The sequence below is a fragment of the Malaclemys terrapin genome, chromosome 2 (assembly GCF_027887155.1).
Source record: "Malaclemys terrapin pileata isolate rMalTer1 chromosome 2, rMalTer1.hap1, whole genome shotgun sequence".
Classification (NCBI taxonomy): domain Eukaryota; kingdom Metazoa; phylum Chordata; order Testudines; family Emydidae; genus Malaclemys; species Malaclemys terrapin.
The window spans coordinates 41,547,687-41,566,067 of NC_071506.1; positions in this window are offsets into that span (position 1 = coordinate 41,547,687).

Sequence of the window (18,381 nt, forward strand, 5' to 3'; positions counted from 1 at the left end):
GGCGGATCCTTCACTCCGTCTCTGCCGCTTCGGTGGCAGTTCGGCGGCAGCTCAATCGTTTGGTTTTTTTTCTTTGCTGCTTGGGGCGGCAAAAAAGCTAGAGCCGGCCCTGCAAGCACCTTCATAGATCTCAGCTGTAGCAGTATGGCATGTGGATAGAGGTGATCTCTCAGGTTCTCTTTTTAGCACTCTATACGTTAAAACCAATACCTAGAATTCCATCTGCAAACTTACTGGCATCCAGTGCAGATCCCAGAGCAGTGTTCTAATGTGCTCCTGACATGAGACTCTGCTTAATAAGTAGGCAGCCACAATCTGCATTAGTTTCAGTTTCGGAGGGGACTCAACACGTAGCTCCATAGAAAGCAAGCAAATGACAATGGCTTGGCTAGCTGTGGCAAGGTCTGCCTCAGAGAGAAAATGTTGCAAGCTTCTCACTAGGCACAGAAGGAAACAAGTGCTCTTGGCCTCTGGTGCTATCCGGGCAATTCAGGAGTCAGACAGATTCTGATTTGGGTTACATCAGTGTAATTTTGGAGTAACTCCACTGAAGTCACTGGACCCAATCCTTTGCCTACTGAAGCCAATGACAGCAGGATTGGGTGCAAATGAGGAAACTTTATAGAAAATCTTACTCCTCCCCCACAAACCAACCAACCAACATTGTAACATTCCAGATGGAAAGAAGCCTTGTAGCCCATCTAGAAGCTATGGGCCAGACCATCCACTGGTCTAAATCAGCATAGTCAATGGAGCTATGCTGATCTATACCAGCTGAGGATCTGGTCCTATATTTTCACCTGATGCATGGAGATTTATACATACTATTGGTATGAAAAAAAAAATTCTGGGTCCATAAAGTCGTGTAATTGTAAGTTATCATAGTGTTGCCGGGCTACGCTTCAGTTTGAAGACAATACAATCTGTGCCAGTCATGTACATCATTTCCTTTTGAATACTTAAGCCTAATCGATTTCAGACCTTGTTTTGGACATCCTGTACATTTCATGAGCTGAAGTAGTCTTCCTGATGAAATCCTTGCCTCGTGGCCCCAAAATGCATCTGAATAAATTGTCATGTCAGGAGTTCAGACAATTGCTTGGCCTTTCCTGTCAGTCATAAAACAGGCCAATCCAACTTTTTTGGACACTTCCCCACACTTTAATGTGCTTTTCAAACACATGCTGAATAGCATAACAGAATATGAACAGGGTTTTATAAATGTGTGGTACTTTATATGCTAAAGAAATCAGAGACTCTCTTTGCTGGTGCCATATGTATTACTGTGTGATAAAAATTTACCAGCATTTAGCTCTGAAATTACTATAGTTACAGCTACATTAGTCTTAAATCTTATTTATTACGCACAATATTTCTTTCTGCAGTGGAAACCCAGGCATGTGCGTTCATGTTCTCCATTGTTTTGTGTCTTGAGACACATAGACTGGGCCAGGCATGGTTTTCAAGTCTATCCCCTCACTTTAATTTGCATCTCCAGACCCACGCACTTTCAACAGAGGCACCTTTTCTCTTGCCAAGCAAGTGGATTGAGAAGCCATTCCTTCTAGATTAAGAGCAGCACAGCTCCTTCAGTCTCACAACCAAAGTGACTTGTGGAACGTAGACTGGGATTCCATCCTCCAGGGACCAAGCAAGTGTTTCACATTATATGCCACCTGATCTGCAGCAGTCCAGAGACTGAGAGTCTTGGATGTATGGTTATAGATTAGAATAGAGAGAAGACTGAGGTATACTTTGAGAGTGGTGGTAGCAAGCTGCTCCAGTCCTGGCCTCATTGAAGTCAATGGCAAAGCTTTCATTGACATTGTTGGGGCCAGGATTTCTCTGTGGTAATAACCATCTGTAGACTGATTAGGTGAGTCAGACCAGGCAGAGGCAGGACTGTCTCCTGAATGAGAGGGAGGATTCAGAGAAAGAAACAAGGCAAGGGGATGCATATCCTGCTATTAGATGGAAACCTGTCCAGAGAACATAAATCCAGGGGTGCTGGAACAATTTGTATAGTGGGGGTGCTGAGAGCCATTGAACCAAACTATAAACCCTGTATATGATGGAAACCAATTCAAGCTACGGGGTGCGGTAGCACCCTTAGTTCCAGCACCTATGCATAAGTATTGCAAAGGCTTGAACACTGAGAAGCATTACAAACATTTGAACATCACAGAGGAGGGTTTACCTGGATCAGAGACCCAAGCTGAGAGATGGGGAATTCCTCAAGGAAAAGTTGTGGTCTGCTATAGTGCATGCGAGATGTGAGCTTTCCAAGTGTTTCTGTAGTTGTGAAAATCTGATTGGAATATTAGATTCGCCAACTGAACACTCCTTTGGATGGAGAGAAGGTTGAAATATTTATCAATAAGTTAAAAGAACAAATCTTACTCATAGCATCAATGGCAAATATGTAGGGATTATTGTAACCTCTGCAGAAGCCCATGTAGACTTTATAAACGGTGCATGATACCTTCGGAATTTATAATCTCAGAAGGCCTTCTTGCAGGGTTTGTAAACTATAGCAGTCTATGGTGAACTGATAAGAATAGTAGGAATCTTTGGAGGGTTTATGAACTCCACAAGAGTCCCTGAAGTATTTTGAATCTCCATGAGAGTCCTTGTGATAGTTATCATTCCCACCAGTGTAACCATAGCCACTGCAGTCAATGGATCTTGACCTAACCTATGACAAGGGCAGGAACCTTTGCATTAATTTAGATCAGGTGATGAGTCCTAGGGAAATAAAGTTTTCATTTATGGCAAGTACTCCTGTGACTAAGGCCCCTTAGTACACAGTTCTCTTAGATTATGCATAGGTGCTGGAACTACAGGTGCTGGGGGTGTTGCTGCACCTCCTGGCTTGATGTACAGGGTTTAACTCAACGGCTTTCAGCACCCCTGAGACTATAGGGCAGCTCACTGATTGCAATATCGCACCTCTTCCTTTCTGCAGCCCAGGCCTCCCTGCACCTGCACCATATCTATTTTGCCACCTCAGAGTCCTGTTTTGTCTCAGCATCACAGAAGTTGTGCAGCATATCTTAAAGAAATTATTATAACACCGTCTGCAATCGATGTTGATGGACACAGAAATATGTGCATTGCACTTCAAAGAGATTACAACCTTCTCATGAGACTTCACTGATCAAGCTGAAGACCCCCCGCCCCCAAAGATGGAACAACTTGTAAAATGAATTAGCCCAAACGTCCCAAATATAAATAAAGACAAAAATCCTTGCTGATGGGGTCCAAATTAACCAATCTTGGCATTTCTAGGCTGAACCATTCTTGAGATAGGATGTTCCAAAGAAAAACAATCATGTATGAGCAATGTCATGCCACTGATTTTTCAAATTCAAATATATCTCATAAAAAACCTTGTGCAATTACCTCCAAAATTCTTTTTTAAAAATTCAGGAGTCCGCGACAGGCATTTCAGATGGGTTGATTCAGTTTTGGTGCATTTAGGATGTGCATGTGTCCCAACATGCCCTATGAATTACACCTGATCAAAAGACCAGAAAAAACATTTCCCTCCCCAAAAATTCAAAGATTTGTTTTGCTAGATTCAAAATAGGCCTATTTTTAATTTCATTAATTTTTAAAATCATTTTTGTGTGTCAACAATATTATTGAAATCATTATCAAAATGGTTACCACACTTCGTTTATCAAAAGCCCAGATTTTGTAGGGAGAGTCTATTTGGCTCTGTCAGACCAATGGAGCAAATGAATTTCAGTGTTGAGAACCCATCACTGCAACTGCCTTGTCTCCGGGCTCCAAACACTGAGATCTAGGAATATTAGCCAGAGCATATCAGCTGTTCCCAGGTGCTGGGCAGTCATACGAGGAGAGGGGCAGTCTCTCAGGGAGCTGGGATGCATCTCATATCAGGCTTTCAAAAAACACCTTACAATGCTAACAAGAAGCCAGTGTGGTTTGCAGAGCCCTTGTGTAATGGGGTCACTCTGGTCAATCCTGCTAACCAGTGGGCTGCTACAGTTTACAAAAGACCAGTAGCCCCATGCAGCCCTCATTTCAGCAATACTGTCTGGAGGTCACAAAGACATGGGGGACATTGCAGCTGTGAGAGAAACAGTTGCAGTCATCATACCAGATGAAGCAAGGCACTTCTAGGCAGTACCTGGGACTCCAGGAGCAATCTGGGGTCCAGATAGTACTCTTAAACAGTGAACCTCATTGACAAAGAATGGACAGATCTTCTCAGTCACTGCCAGCACACTCTCTAGATGCTTCTCCCAGTCAGCCCGAATCACCTCCTCCTATTTGGCGTGACCCTTCGTTAGCTCACTCTCACCAAACTCCCTACCTCAGGCAGGCCCTGAGAAAGCAAAAGTAACACACTGACAAGGTCCAACAAAAGAGAGAGATTGTTCTCTAGGTCAGACACTTACTGATGGCATCACAGGCTCAAACCACTTTGCTGTCTTCTCCAGCAGTCTCGCATACACATTAAACAGGAGGGGTTCACTACAGAGAAACCCGTAGAACCCTAGAAGACAGAGCTCTCAAGTGATATAATTACCTGACACTGCGGGATCCCTCTGAGACTTAAGAATGAAACCCTTCATTACTTGGTGACCCCCATCTACTTCTACCACCGTTCACAATCCAGTCAAACCCTGGTGATTAATAATACCAAAACTTGCTGGCAAATCTAAAAGAATCTGCATGGTCCATCACTTACAGGAGATCACCGATCAATTAAATAAGCACAATTTCCTGGTCTGCAACCCAGGGCCGGTGCAAGGAAGTTTCGTGCCCTAGGCGAAACTTCTACCTTGTGCCCCACCCCCAGCCCTGCGGCAGCTCCCCGCCCCCCCTCCACCCTGAGGCACCCCCCTGCGGCAGCTCCCCCTCCGCGGCAGCTCCCCCCCTGCCCTGAGGTGCCCCCCCCCCCACGGCAGCTCCCCCGCCCGGCCCGGGGAGCCGTGCGGCAGCTCTGACCCAGGGGAACCCCTGGGCTGCCGGCTGTGCGCTGACCCAGGGGTTCCCCTGGGCTGCTGGTGGTGCGCTGACCTGGGGAACCTGTGGGCTGCTGGCGGCATGCTGACCCGGGGAACCCCTGGGCTGCCGGCGGCGCGCTGACCCAGGGAACCCCTGGGCTGCCTGCTGGCGGCTCAGACGCCCTCTCCCTCCCAGTGCAGCAGCCGCTGTAAAAAAAAAAAAAAAAATTGGGGGCGCCGCATTTTGGCGCCCCCAAATCTTGGCGCCTTAGGCAACAGCCTAGTTGGCCTAAATGGAAGCACCGGCCCTACTGCAACCTGACGGCCAGGATCTGGAGATACTGCCAAAGCTGTCTCATTTTCACCTTCTCAACTACTTTGCTCCAAAAGGTCAGGATCATATTAATGATAGCCAAGACAGGGCGATAGGTAGGGATACGCACAACATCAAGAAGTAGGTTCTGAGTGAGGGCCTAACAATTGCTCATTTGTATTGTTTCTGTTCATTACTCATGCTCTTATCCTACTGAAGGTTTTAATTTCCTTCTCTCCACAAGATGGTGCTGTGCGCCCACCTGCCTCAGCCTCCAGCTGTGCCGCCTTGCCAAGCAGAAATGTATCCTGACAGGTGTTACATAATAAAATAAAAAAGTAATATTATATCCAGGTGCAAAGCACTTTGCACCTTCTTTTGAACTTAGCGCACTAGTAATAAAATAAACCCGGGTTCATTTATTTCTGCCCAGAGATCTCAAGATGAATAAATATTCTGACATCAGCTTGAGCCAGAGTTTAAAACTCCAGTAGCTCCAGGCTGTGGTGGTAAAACAAAGAACAGAAGTCCCAGTACAATAAAGCACAAGGGCTTTAACTTTAAATGAACAGGCTGGCAGTTTTTAGCTGGACTGTAAAGACGTTTACTATCAGGCACCCAAGATCCTGGCTCTAAATAGGTAAGTGCTGTGCAGTGGTAAGGCACAGCCCTGTGCTGCCAGTGGTGTTGGGCTGAGATGCCACAGTGGGACTTCAGGGACAGGTGGTGTCTCCAAGAGCTTTCCAGGTTCTAGTGGAATGAGCCCTGTGCTCTGCTGGCTGGTTCGCGGGCGGGGGTGGGGGGAACTTCCTTTCTGGAGGTGCACAGAGGAAACCTGCATGCTGCAGATCCAATAGAAAAAGAAGGCTGCTTTCACCCCTCCCCGCTTGGTCCTGGACCAAGGGGAAGGCACCATTTAGTCCAAAATAAAAAACCCCATGCTCCTATTAAGTGTCACAAGTAGTCCACACATTCCTGACTGGCGCCTACTGTGAATAAAAAGTATAAATTGGGGGCCAGAGCCTAGCTAGTGGAATTGAGGTCACTGAAGCTTTGCTGATTTACACCAGCTGAGAATCTGATCTCCTAGTTTTAAAGAATGTATTTCCCCAGAACAGTTCATTTACAGGCAGATGGGATTTTTCTCTCAGGTCCTGCTATTTGATTATGCAAATGATTTGACTGATGCTCAAAAAGGCTAAGTGATTTGCCCACTGTCTCACTGTGATTTAATAATTAGCTTGGAATAAAAGAAAAATCCCAGTTCCTAGTCCTTTGCACTCACTTCTAGATAGATCACACTACCTGCATTCAGGCCTCTAGTTTCAGTCCCACTATTAACTGATTTTATTATGTGCATATTCCTCTTAGGTTTTCCCCTTGGATAATTTTATTTTGCGTTGGGGTTTTCTGAATGCCAACTGATGGTTCATTCCATGGCATTGGCAGCGTATTCTGGACATTGTTCAACAACAACTCACTTTTCTTTTAGAAAGTTAAAACTGCAACAAGTTTCTTAGTAGCCTCTATTCTCCTGCTTTGTAACAGACCAACCTCAAAAGGTGCAGAGTGTTGGTCCAGATCAGATAAGCTCCCAAAAGTTCACAGACCAAACCCTGACTCTGGTTCTCAGTAGTCTGGCCAATGCTCCACAGTCTAGCAGGGCTCAGGCCTGTATTACTACTCCAGATGATAGGAGGAGGGGTCCATCTGGCCTGAAGATACCCCTCTTCCAAGGCAATTGAGGTATGGAGCACAGAAGAGTTCCCTCTCATTCTCCAACCACCACCTGCTAATGTTTATGTTCGACTCTGACAGAGCCCCTCATCTCTGGGCCTCTCTAAAGTAGCCTCCAGAGCCTGGGTTTTCATGGGAGAGACAAAAAGGCCAAGATCTGTGGTAGCCTGCCCAGGGGATTAGGGGATCATATGAATTATCTTCTCCACCTGCTTCTGGGCCTCAGCAAATCACGCTCACAAAGCATCTCAGCAGCCACTGTACACCCCTTACCTTGTATCCCTGATCATCTTCAGGATGAGTGGGGCAGGTGCTGCGTTCCCTGGGTGAGACTCAAGGGCTTCCATGACTCTTGGAACTCAGGCCTAAGGGTTTATCCAGAACCTTATCTGAACCTCTTTCTTCTGAAAATTGGCCTGGAAATCTTGTGAAGACAGGTTTCTTATCACACTCCTTGTTTATATGTGGGCTGGAAATACAGTAAGAATAGGTACATCAGCAGTTTTTCGTCAGGTTTCATCTGGAATCAGTAAATTTAATAATAATAAATAAAAGATTAAATTAATTTTTACAAATGTCGGAAATGTTTCTAGTCGAGTTTTGGACAAAGGCTCAAGTTGGTTCTTATTTGAACTGACCTAGGAAATATCAACAAATGGCAACAAAATGAGGAGGAAGGTTAGTTTGGAGGTCACCCAGGCAAATCTATAAAAATCAAATCATGGGTCATATTCTGATACCTGAGTACTGTGTTACTCCACAAGTCATCCCCTTGATTTCAATGGGGCTACTCAAGGAATAAGGGTCTACTAAACTGAAGTAAGAGTATTGGAAACTGGCCCTATTATGTACCATAATGCTCTCCATTTCAACATCTCTGATGAAACTTGCCTGTGAAATATTTGTTGAAATATTTCAGAGGGGGGATGATGTCAATGAGGAGGGAACTGAGGTAGGGCAAAATAAACATCATAAGGTGAAATCCAGTTTACACTGATCTATGATGAACTAAAAGAAATATTACCAAATAGTCATGTTTTTTCAGGGATATGCCTTAGTAATTAATTTAAAAACACTCCACACATAATCAATGTTTATGACATATTGTGGTGCTTTACACAGATTTAACCCCACAAAAGGTTAGACAAAATGTCCCTCATTAATGAAATGGCTATAGCTAAGATTCTAAGGTATCTAGGGAAGGTCCCCATATAAGGTAGGTTTTTCTATGTCCCATTTACCTCTAATGTTGGTGTGAAACATTTCCTACTTGTGTAGATCCCTATCACAAGTGGTGTGTTATAAGAGGATGGACAGTTTTTAGATTGCCAGGGATCAAAAGACAACATGCTGATATTAAGCATAAAAAGCTACGCTGGGTAAAAGAGCCCCTTGGAATAAAATGAAATGTATTTTCCTTTTTCTTTTTCATTTAAGGGAATCAAAGTTTAACAAAAAAGAAATATGGAAAATCCCCTCTGATCGCATCCAGCTGGTACAATGATATGATGTAGAGATCTCCAATTGTCATGACCACTTCATGTAATTTAATATGCAGTCATATTCTTTTCAGTTACATTTTCTTTCCAAAGTTTAGTAAATAAAATACCTTGCAGACAGCTTGTTCTTGGAGAGGGACTGTGCTTTTATAAAGAGAAGCTTGTATAGCTTTAAGGCTGAATAAGTTCTACATATAGATGGGCCATTGCCTATGTGATCCATTGGCATGTAAGGGCGTTAAACTGCAACCATAATTCTCATTAATATTAGTGAGTGTTACACTTGTATATTTCCCACATTTCAAGGGGAAGTAGTCTCAAAAGAAAGCCACTATTTTCTGATAACCACATTGTAACATTGCTGTAAAAAGGCCCAATGCAAAACCCATTGAAGACTCCCATTGACTTCAGTTGGCTTTGGATTCAGGCCCCAAATAAATAAACCTCTCTGGGCTTCTGAAATCCAGAGGCAAGCCAAGGGGTTTCAAAAGCATGTTGCGTTTATTTTCTATTTAATTCACAATGAGTAAGGGGGGGTTATCAGTATTGTGTAGCTTAAAATTGGTCTTCTTAATGATTCTTTTGCAGTTAAATGTATTTATGAAAGACAATTGGCTTTGACAAAGCACCCTTTAGAACAATAATAAACAGGAATGGCCACATTTTCTTTTCTTTTCTTGGAGATATTTTTTAGTCAACTTCTGTATTTGCACATTCACCAAATCTGTGTTTGCACATGTAAGCAGGCATGTGAAAATGCAGATTTCACTTGGGCAAGTGTGTGTCTATGCAGTTTAGTGAGTGCAAAGTTAGAGGACCCTTCTGTAAATATGGTCTTGTTTTATAATAATAATACCTGGCTCTTACATGCCACTTTCATCTGTGGATCTCAAAGTGCTTTACAAAGAAGGGCAGTGTCATTATCCCCATTCTACAGATAGGGAAACTGAGGCATAAAGAAGGGAAATGACTCTCCTAAGGTCACCCAGCAAGTCAATGACAGAACCAAGAATAGAACTCAGGTCTGCTGAGCCCCAGTCCATGCACTAGCCACTAGGCAACACTGCACTTCATTAGACAGTTTTATTCTTTTTGTGCTGGTGATATGACTTTACCATTGGTTAGTACTGTACTACTGTGATTTGCTACCAGTGTTAATGTATATTATTAGAAAAATACCTACATCAAGAAATAGCTAAGGTAGAGAGTATAGAATATTGGGGTTGGAAAGGACCTCAGGAGGTCATCTAGTCCAACCCCCTGCTCAAAGCAGGACCAATCCCCAAACAGATTTTTGCCCCCGATCCCTAAGTGGCCCCCTCAAGGATTGAACTCACAATCCTGGGTTTAGCAAACCAATGCTCAAACCACTGAGCTATCCCTCCCCCCAAAATGTAAAGCCACAACAGTGACCAGCTAAAGTGACTCTGGTGGGACATGAACCCACAACCTTTGAATGACTATCCCAAGCAATAAGCTGCGCAAGGCAAGTTTTTAGAAGTCCAACACACTTCCCATTGCACCACAGACCCCCCTATGACAGAGTACCTATCAATCAGTAACTTAAGGATATGAAACATTACAGGGATGATGTAATTATCCCCCAAACAAGCATTATAAACCCAGGAAATCCAGATTTCCGATTAAATTGAAAAGAAATCCAAACACAGCATAGTATGGAAATACCTATTAATTTTTCTATATTTTTCTCCCTCATGGCATTATTACAGAGCAGAGTGACAGTTGGTATTTCCTGGTATTTGAATGTTTGCCTGTGCAAACTTAATATTTTCGTATGTGTTTTTTTTTCATGGAATAAATATAGGGTTAAATCCTGATGCCACCGAAATCAGTGCAGAACCTTCAGTATCCCCTGACTTGTGAGTGCTTCACTTTGCGACGTTAACACTCTTTTGTATTAATAGTTGTTGTAATGTTGAAAAATATATATAGCTTTGGAAATTGTTTTGGGGTGTCAGTTTTATTTAATTGTGCAGTTTATATGAAGAATAACTGTGTTACTTTGCTAATTATAAAGCAATCACTGTTAATTTAAGATGGACTGATCTGGTTGTATAAACATTTTAGTCAGCTCACATTTCACAGGCACTGTTTAAGGAAACATTAGCCTGTTAACATACTTACTCAAGTAAGTTGTACACTCACTATGGCAGTATTTACAGTAATGAATCCATGCAATGTGAAGACTCTAATGAGAACATCGTATTATCTGCTTAACCATCTATAAAATAGCAAAATAACTCAATTAACTTCAGAACAAAAAAGAATTACTTGAAAACCATGCACCGTATCAGAATTTGTTATTTAACACTTTCCCTCAAGAATCTATCTATCTATCTCCCTCTCTCCCTACCTATCACTGAATGAGAAATGTACCAAGGAGACAAGGATTGGTTTTGCAGAACCAGATCCAGTAACACTTTGGAACATGGGTAAAGGAGGAGGGGAAAAAATAATGGAACTCTACTCATGATCTACTTTCCGTGCCCTCTCTTCTGGTGGTTTCTCTCATTTAACCTTTCTCTCTTCCTCCAGGGGTTGTCACTCTTCGTTTCCCTCTTTTCTTTTTCCCTTTCTAAGTAGTTCACTTTGAGAGATCTGGGTAGAACTAGGAGTATGTTATGAAATTAAGAAAAAAAATTAGCTGGGAAAAAATCAAAGAAAAATTCCTAGCGGTGACTGATCTATTACACTGCTCTACAGCCAAAATGCTTCCGAAATAAATGTAGTCAAACTTTACTAATTCTGGGTTCCTGAGAATGAAAATGATGCTTAAAATTGTTGATTGGCTCTAGTTTTCAAGATATGCTATTGGGTCAGTATATACGACCCTTGACTTGGGAATAGCGGAGGATAAGTGAGTTATAAAGGGAAGGGATCTCAATTTAAACCAGAAATGACTAAAATACATCTTTGACTGGATCTATGAATAAATCTATGACTGGGTTTGGATAGTACTTGCTTTTTAGGCAAAACAATGAATGATGCAATCTGAAGCTGGTATTGCGTCATACATGATATGAATTGCATCATGTTATTCCTAGAAGTCATGGATGATGCAATCATAACGAAGCTTACATCACTCTGCTGAACAAATTGCCCTATATCAGCTCTAGAAATCATACAGTGTCATGCTCTCTTATTTGTCAGTGTTTGATTTTGCAAAGGGACACATTTCTGTTTAGCCAAAGTGAGCAGAGATGCCTCGTACTTGTGTGAACAGTGCAGATAACTACTGCTATGTTTGTGGTGAAGTGACTTTTGCATCACAAAAGCGCAGTATAACCACTATGGTTAAGAAAGTCTATCACCTTTATTTTGGCTGCAAAATTGGAGATCAGGACAAGAGGTGGGCCCCACACATATGCTGCAACACTTGTGCAACAAATCTTCTCCAGTGGTTGAACAGGAAAAGGAAATCTATGCCTTTTGCAGTGCCAATGATTTGGAGAGAGCCAACAGATCATACCAGCAATTGTTACTTCTGCATGGTGCCTCCAGTTGGGAAAGGTGTGTCAAAGAAGAAAAAGTGGACTGCATTATCCAAACATTCCATCAGCTATACGCACAGTACCCCACAGAGAAGGACTGCCGGTTCCTGATGCATCAGAATCATTCTCACTTGAGTCAGACGAGGAAGAGGAAGAGGACGAAACTTCTGGTCCTGAACCATCAATGTCACAGGACCCACATTTTCTCCCATCCTCCTCCTCTGAACCACACCTCATAACACAAGGTGAACTGAATGATCTTGTCAGGGATTTGGAACTACCCAAGAGTAAGGCAGAGCTGTTGGGCTCCAGACTACAGCAGTGGAATCTCCTGGCAGGTGATGTTAGGGTTTTATTTGTTCCATGACCGTCAAAAGGATCTTGTCCCATTCTTCTTCATGGAAGGTGATCTTGTAGCCTGCAACAACACTGATGGTGTGATGGCAGCCCTCAACATCGTTCACGATCCAGATGAGTGGAGACTGTTCATTGATTCATCGAAGATGAGTCTTAAAGCTGTTTTACTGCATAATGGCAATGTTTTGCCATCAATTCCAGTTGGTCATGCAGTCCATATGAAGGAAACCTATGACAACATGAAACAACTTTTGAGGTGCATAAACAAGACCAACATCAGTGGCAGCTTTGTGGCGATTTGAAGGTTGTTGCTCTCTTGCTTGGTCTGCAGACTGGATACCCAAAGTACTGCTGTTTTTTCTGCGAATGGGATAGTCGTGCAAGAGATTCCCACTACATCAAGAAAGATTGGCCACTCCGACAGTCATTGGAGCCTGGGAGGAAAAGTGTTCAGCATCCACCACTTGTTGAATCAAGGAAGATTTTGTTACCACCCTTCCACATCAAGCTGGGGCTGATGAAGAACTTTGTCAAGGCCATTGACAAAACACAAGCAGCTTTCAAGTACCTCTGTGGAAAATTTCCAAGGTTAAGTGAAGCTAAGATAAAGGAAGGTGTCTTTGTTGGTCCTCAGATTCGTGAACTTCTTCGAGATGATGCATTTGACCATGCACTGCGTGACAAGGAAAAGACGGCATGGAAAGCCTTCCAGTTAGTGGCAATAAATTTTCTCGGAAACAACAAGGCAGACAACTACAGGTTGTTGGTGGAAAACCTCCTCAAGGCATACAAAAGCCTTGGTTGCAACATGTCACTAAAGATACATTTTTTGCACTCTCATCTAGATTTTTTTCCACTGAACTGCGGAGCAGTGAGCGATGAGCATGGCGAGCGATTTCACCAGGACATTGCAACAATGGAGAAACGCTATCAGGGCAAATGGAGCCCATCAATGCTTGCAGACTATTTCTGGACAGTGACAAGAGATGCTCCATTTAATGAATACAAGAGACAAGCCAAGAAGCGCTGAGTAGACACTGAATAGGACTAAACTATGTACATAATAGTTTTTTGCCTTTTGTTTCATAATAAATTTTATTTATATAACCCTTTTGCTGATTTTTAAAGTGTTACATAAACAGGACAGGTGAAATATTATCATGTAAAGCAACCATAAACACATGAAACAACCAAGGTTTACAATTTATGATTAAAATGCTACTATCTACACAATATACATAGAACTAAAATGTAAAAACTTAAATATCTTAGAAACAGTAGCCAATCAGTTGTTTTAATTGTCATATTTGAATTCAGCACATCAAAATACATAATAAATAGCACATTTTATCTCTGAAGCAGACGACTTCTCAAAAATTGTAGACCAGTGTTATTAGACTGTGGAATAGTTTCCAAAGGTGTGTGGCAGAAGCACCATTGCTTGGGAATTTTAAACCTGGACTGCAGCAAGCACCAGAAACTTTCCTGTACACTCCAGGGATAGATAAAATGATCTAATCGGTATTTTCATGTTCTAATTTCTATGCTCTCAAACCTCCCTGGAAAAAAACCACATTAGATTCAGCTAAAGTAATCTGCTTCAAAGGAGTTAGCAATGTCTGCAATTAAACTGTCATCATTAGACTTCAGTTAACAGCCCACAGAGATGAGTACAGCAGTTCGTAACTCTCCAAGCAATTGTTTAAGGCTGCCTTCTGGAACATTATTATTAATAATTAGTGTTTAATAATTATTAATTATATAAGTTAATAATAATGTTTACTATGGAAACAGCACTGTATCTGTTCAGATATGGAAGATTTCTTTGCAACCATAAGGATTTTCATTAAAAAAAAAAAGCGTAATGTTCGTATGAATTGATGAAGCCATAGAGAAAGTCCGAATGGCATTCTGGCCTGCTCCTGTCCATTTGGGCCTGAGCCAAAGCTTGCTGAATCTGTGCTTGCTCCTATATTGTGGGCCAAGCTGGTACCTGCATAGCCTGCAAGACGAAGCATGAAGGAAGCTTAAAGCACAAGCACAGAAATGGGCGACCTCATAATTAAGCCCACTAGCTTTAAGTGATGTGAATGATAATGTCTATCCAGATGGGGAGCTAACTACTTGTTAAAAGGAACCATCAAAGAAAGACCGCACTTCTTGAGCATGTTTTGCCTGCTATTGTTACAGGGGTCATCTAGAATAAAAGGATTTTTTAAAGTTAATTAGTTAACACATTTTAACTTAACATAATTTAAAACCCTAATATAGAGAAAGCTTGTTGTAAAGCTATATGCATCCGAAGAAGTGGGCTGTAGTCCACAAAAGCTTATGCTCTAATAAATTTGTTAGTCTCTAAGGTGCCACAAGTACTCCTGTTCTTCTTTTTGCGGATACAGACTAACACGGCTGCTACTCTGAAACTTGTTGTATTGTAACATGTGTTGGCTGCTTGAGGTGAAACTTAGGGTTCATGTTGACCAGCTACCACGTTAGAACAGAACTTCCCTTGTCTTAAAATATGTTAGTTGAACCTTTTTTCCCTTTTATCCTAGTGTGGACAAGTCTTAAAATTACGATAACTGGAAGAGATTATAGAAAAACTAGCATTTTCCTCTATAGTTTCAATTTGCACCCTCCATGCATAAGAGATCATAAGGTGCATGCATAAGGTGATGGGCGCTTTATGACAACCCATGTAGCTAGATAGGTTAGAGTCCCATTGTGCTAGGCACTGTATGCTCATAGAGGGAGACACTGGTGCCAACCTTCTAAAGTGCTGAGGGGTGCTCGACCATTACACAGACTAAGAGTATGTCTACACTGTAATTAAAACCCCACAGCTGGCCTACACCAGCTGACTCAAGCTCACGGGGCTCAGGCTAAGGCGCTGTTTAACTGCAGTATAGGCATTTGGGTTTGGGCTGGAGCCCAGGCTCTAGGACCCTGCAAGATGGGAGGATCCCAGAGTTTGGGCTGCAGCCTAAGCCTGAACCCCTCCAGTGCAATTAAACAGCCCCTCCTTAGTCCGAGCCCCTGTCAGCTGGCACAGACCAGTTGCAGGTATCTAATCGCAGTGTGGGCATACCCCACAAGAACATGGTAAGTTAGACGCAGTCAAACATTTAAAAACTGACTGAACTGCAGCAAAGCAGCAGCCTTTGGATTGTAGGCCCCCAGTTGTTGAAATTAGTTCTCTGGAGTTGTTCATACACCAAGGCTATAAGTCATTCTCCATGTTGGAATTGGCAGCAGGTTGTACATTATTAGAAACAATCGAATCTGTCTGTGTTAGCAGTATAGCTGAACAAATTGTAAAGCATAGTGAAAGTGGTGGTTCAGTTTATATAGCTGGAGTTCTGAAACAGAAATACAGATTATGACAGGTTAATGGGAAATGTGACATTCTCTATACATGTAAATAAACACTGAATTTGAGAACCCCTGTTTTCCCAAAGCACTAGTAAATAAAAGTATAACAGAGACCTCATGTAAAGTAACCATATGCTTATAATTATCCAAACATTGTAGATCCCCTGTGTGAAATTTCACATCTTTACTGCTTCTATTTTAATGTTTACAAAGTTGGTAGTAATTTTTCAAAAACAAATCTGATCCTAAACAGGAAAGTCAATTTCCTATATAATTTTAATTTTCTGTGCCAAATTGAGCAAAATAAAAACCATTCCTATATTATAAACATCTTCACTTTCTCATATGCTGCATGCCATATTTTGTTTCACTGCTGTCAGTGTGTATTTTGGATGCGTGACGAATGCAGGGCTGGTTTCACACTTAGTGCCATATATTAAGTTTATAACCGCAAGCAAGGTCCAGTATGGTTCTAATCTAGGACAGGGACAAAAACGTCGAGTGCTTGCAGAAAAGCTTTGTTGTCACTGATTCATGGTAACATAAACACTGGAAAAAAAGCAACTGTGTCAAACAAGGTTAGTTCTGTTCCTTTCCTTGGCTTGTCTTATGAAGTGGTCAACAAACAAACATAAACAAAAAGAACTAAAATATGAAACTATTTGGTACTATGCAAATGCCTCTAGAGACCAGGCTACACATGATCACCCTTGAAGAGAGACTCAGATCACAATGGGCTCAGATGGAGGGAGAAATGCAAATTAATTACAGTATGGTTAGAAAAGGAAACAGAAATGCTCCTGGTGGTCCACTATCAGATGAACTGAACATCTGAAAGCTGATTCAGATTTTCCTAAAGCAGTCCTATTTATCTGGGTGCAGTCTGAGTACTTCAGCCTTCTGCTAGTTCATATGGCATAGTTTTGCCTGTTAAAATTCTTGGTCCAGTTACACTAACTCCAGAGGTTTACAATACCAATCTGGAGACTGAACAGACTGAAACAAATATACTGAGAAGTAATGTATAGTTTGCTGTAATTTAAAAAATATTTGAGTAATGTGGAAATATCAAGCCAGATCATGGACGGGGAGCTTGACGCACCATCACTAGTGCAGCATGCTCATTCCCCCTGCATGGAAGCACAATCCATCCTAAAACTCCCCTTGGCTATAGCCAAGTGCCTTCAGGAACAATTTGACTCTTGCCAAAGGAAGGTGAGAGGGGAGTTAGTCCATCTCCTTGGAGGAATAGCTGGATCTTCATAACTGAGAGCATCTTATGGGTGAAAATAAATCTCTGGAACATTAATATTCTTCACAGTACTATGGACTAAGGGTAAAATTTTCAAAAGTGCCTAAATGACTTAGGAATTTATATCCCATTTTCAAAAGTGACCCTTATGCACTTAGTCCCATGGGAGTTAGGCACCTAAATATCTTTGAGGAACTGGAAAACAACGGACCATAGGTTCTCTTGAAAATCAATGGACCACAGGCTTCTAAGCAGCTAAGCCACTTCTGAAAATGGAACTTAGGCTTTTAAGTTACTTAAAAACTGAAGAAAACTTTGCCCTAAATGCTTTGCAAGTAAAATCCCCTGCCCAATGCTTTTCTGATTTTAATCAATCCTTCTAGGATTTACTGTGATGAAGAGAAATTAATATTTTGACTATTCATACTAATAGAAGAAGCTTTTGTAAAATTGTATATGTATCATTCATGCTAAAATAAGCCATGAATTGGTTATAAAAAAGAGGATGGGGAACCTGGTTGCAATTTACTTAAGAGGTAGCCAGCTGATAGCAGGAGGCTCTATATCCGAATAAGTCACACCTTGGATCAATTTTGTGTCAGTGGCATTTCAGTTTCCTTAGAGACTTCTCTTTGGGTGGTGGGAAGTCTGTGTCAGAGCTAAGATATGAGGGTTCAACATGGCAGCGATGAGAACTCCGTTGCATGGAGCAGAAACATGGCCGTTAAAACAGCCGATGAGAGGAAACAAAACCATTTTCAGTGTCAGGCTTACGTTTGTTCTTAACATCCATTGGGTTGATTTTGTCACAAACGAGGAGATACTTAGATGATCCTGGCAAGCTGCAGTCTTAAGAACAAGATGATTGCAATGGTGGGGGCTGGCCAAGTGGCCAACATGCAGAATAGGTACACTCAGAAGGTCTATAGAGCTGAGGTTGATGGAAGCAGAGAACAAGGCCAACCGCAAAAAAAGGTGGGAAGATGCAAGTGTGAGGGATTTAAGAAGCATAAACCCTCCCATACTGACTCTTGCCAAAGGAAGAAGATGTGCAAGGGAGTGTTCATGATGGAAGTCCATCCTACATGCCACCACAGCTACATCATAGCCATGTGAATCTGCTGTGCTGCTGCATCATATTGGGTGAAATTCACCCTGCGCATAGGGCCAGCCCAAGGCCTCAGCACCAGTAAGTCCCACATACATTCACAAAGCAGAGCTTAAGTAAGGCTTAGTGGTACATAGGCATTGGGCTGGCCCTCTGCACAGGGACAAATTTCACCATTTGGGTATGTCTACACACAAGCAGGAGGTGTACTTTCCAATTTGGGTAAAGGTAACACACTAATGTTGATTGAGC